The sequence below is a fragment of the Dendropsophus ebraccatus genome, chromosome 7 (assembly GCF_027789765.1).
Source record: "Dendropsophus ebraccatus isolate aDenEbr1 chromosome 7, aDenEbr1.pat, whole genome shotgun sequence".
Classification (NCBI taxonomy): domain Eukaryota; kingdom Metazoa; phylum Chordata; class Amphibia; order Anura; family Hylidae; genus Dendropsophus; species Dendropsophus ebraccatus.
The window spans coordinates 90,679,740-90,683,191 of record NC_091460.1 but is presented as its reverse complement, the minus strand read 5'-3'; positions in this window follow the sequence as shown (position 1 = coordinate 90,683,191).

Here is a 3,452-nt window from a genome sequence, read left to right as displayed (position 1 = left end):
GAATGGGGTTACTTGTGGGGGGTTTCTACTGTCCTGGCAGCACAGAGGCTTTGTAATTGCATCATGGCATCCTCTAATGGGAATAGCGGCAATACCTATTTAGCTGGGGAAAAGGGACAATTTTTTATTCATTTGGGGGTATTAAGCCAATTATTAGTTAATAAGGTTGAAAATGACAGGTGTCCATCAAATTCAACCTGTGTTGATCCAGAGGAAGGCAAAAAACCCTCGTGAGCCAGACGACAGTAGCCTCATCACTGGGAAAAAATTCCTTCCCGACTCCATAATGGCAATCAGAATAATCCCTGGATCAACGTGACCCCTGAAATAGGAATACGGGACAGAATTTAGATAATGTAGAACTCCAATGATGTGTGGTACGCCTTGAAGCGATCCTTTATGGAGAGGCTGGGGGGTTAGGACAGGCGTCACACTGGAAAATGGTGTCCTTCCTGATCCCCCTATTACGCCACACCCTGCACTTCTTCTGGGGTCTCCTGTTTTCCAGTGTGAGGGACGTCACCTGGAAAATGTTGTCCTTGTGCGATACGGGGTCCTTCATATCCAGAAGCGCTGGGTGCGCTCCATGGCTGTTAAATATTAGGGCTGTTATTACTGCTTCTGATATTTTTGGATAGTGCCGCAAGCTACAGTAGCTCGGGCAGCGAGGGACCAGAAGAGGGGGTGGTGGTATAAAAGTTATTCCCGTACAGATGGTAACCTTTATCCAGCAGTGGGAAGATCAGTTCCCAAATGATTCTCCCACTAACTCCGAGGATGGGAGGGGGGCATCTGGGGGCTGGATTCGGGTGTCCCTACCTTCATACACTCTAAGGCTACGTGCACACTGCAGAATGGTGAAGGATAACCCTTTGTGCATTCTGCAGCTGGCACACGCCAGTGGACTGACGGAGGCGCGCGTCTCCGCCCGTGTCATAGATTCCATTCTATGCACGAGCGGATTACTCCCTCTGTCCAAAGAATGAACGTGTTCATTCTTTGAACGGACGACGGAATCCACCCGTGCATAGAATGGAGTCTATTACAGAGGTGGAGATGCACGCCTGCATCAGTCAGCTGGCGGGTGCTAGCTGCGGAATGCACAAAGGGTTATCCTTCGCCATTCCGCAGTGTGCATGTACTCTAAATCTGTAAGTGTACCCTGAGGTACTCTCACAGAGTTTGTAGAATTTCACGCCATACCGTGATGTCTTATTGGGATGGTACTGGCAGAAAAGACGTGTCTGGGGGGCAGCGTACGATACGCTACCCCGAAACATGTCACTGATGTCAGGATGAATGGAGGAAAAAATTATCCCCCCCATTCATTCTCACTGGCTGTTTCGGTGTTGGAGGCAATAATAGCGTATGCGTCCGCCGCTGAAAAAACCCTGGGGGCCATGGGGATTGGTATATGGGTTATGTAAATGTGTAGTGGTGAAGTGTAAAACTTTATTTTGTATAGTGTAGTGTTTTTTACGTTTTTTTTTTAACAGTAAGGAAAAAAAAACCTACGCCAAAAAAGGAGCTACTGATAAATGCCGCACTTATGTGCGGCACTTATCAGCAGACAGTGGAGGTAGGATATAGGGGGAAAAAATGCCCCTAGGCCAAAAGGAGGAGTTGCTGATCAGCGGCGCACTTACGTGCGATGCTGATCAGCACTCAGCAGCGTTAGGGCGCATAAAAAGAAAAAAAAAACTCTTTTTACCCCAAAGCAAATGATCAGTGTATAATTTACACTGATCAGCCGCTAGGGGGCAGTAGAGTGGAGCTGCCGAAGACCGCCGAAGATAGGAGTGACGGAAAAGCCCGAAGAGCCGAGGATTTCTGACGCTACACTACACTATACTATACACCTGTTCTGCACCCCTCAGCTACCTAGATGAGGGGTGCAGAACCCGGCCGGACACTTTTTTTAACTTTTAAATTGCTGCGATGGGCCAGCTGGTACTGGCCAGCCTATCACGGCGATCGTGGGGGTGGCACCAGCGCCATCTTTGTTGTGGACACTGATGGCGATTGGTGCTGTCTCGGGCAGCACCAATCGCCATTGCTTTCCGGGTCACCGATGACCCAGAAAGCTGTATTCAGTTGCTATTGGCTGATCTGTATTGATCAGTTGATAGCAGCGATCGTCGGCACGAGGGGGGGTTAACCACCCCCCGTGCTGACGAGCAGAGATGGCCTGCTATACATTATAGCAGACCATCTTCCCCGATCGCTGTGTGTGAACGCACAGCGATCGGGGAAACATCGGGTGTAAATTTACGTCCATTTGCGCCAAGTACCAGGGCGCGGGGACGTAAATTTACGCCCGATGTCGTTAAGGGGTTAAGGAACGTTTATTTTCTGTAAAAGGTTTTCTTTTTTTACCAGCCATCAATCAATATAAAAGTTATACATGTTACATATCATTTTATATATAACACGTCAGTTTTTCCATAGGACACAAGGTGTAAAAACTAAGCCCCCCCAAAGAAAAAGAATTGCGTTTTTTTTTCCATTTCACTGCGCATATAATTTTCTTCTGGTTTCGGAGCATATTTTATGCAAAAATTCTGCCTGTCATTGCAAAGTACAATTAGTGACGCAAAAAATAAGGGCTCATGTGGGTCTGTAGGTGTAAAAATGCAACTGCTATGGCCTTTTAAACACAAGGAGGGAAAAAATGAAAACGCAAAAACGAAAATTAGCCCGGTCCTTAAGGGGTTAAAGCAACTCTGTATCGCCATTTGGCTGCCCACAGACCACCAGTACCTCATTGTACAGGTCCTCATGCTGTGCCCAGTTTGGGGTCAGCCTTACTCCCAATGCCAGTATTTTGGAGAAAATTGTTTTTTTTGCAGCGCCTCCCTTCCTCACCTCTCTTCATTTTAAGCACGGCTCTGGGCTGGATAGAGGAGGGGAGGGGGCACTGCAGGCTTAGGGCACGGATGTTTTAGGCCATGCCACATTGACAACGCGCTGCACCACAGCAATAAAATTACTTCTGGTACCTGTCGATACAGATTTGGTTTAATAGTAATCACACACCTATTAGTAAATTCACTGGGACCTGCACCTGCTCCGGAGTAGGTGTAGATTTCTGCCATGATTCACACCTGTTTGCAGGCGTAAATCATGATAAACCAATGCACCCTGGACCCTTCAACTACAACAGCCACATACACTACAGCTCCCTGCATTTACTGACAGGCCACAGCCTTCAGAATATGCTGGGAGTTGGAGTGCTAATGAAGATAGACGTCAAGCTGTTGTCGACTCACAAACTACAACTCCAAGCATATCCTGAGAGTTTAAAGAGAGTGTAAAGGCCCTATTCCACCAACAGACGACAGATTATCTGCCAAAGATTTGAAGCCAAACCCAGGAACAGATTATAATCAGAGAACAGGTCATAAAGGAAAGACTGGATTTCTCCTCTTTTCAAATCCACTCCTGGGATTGGC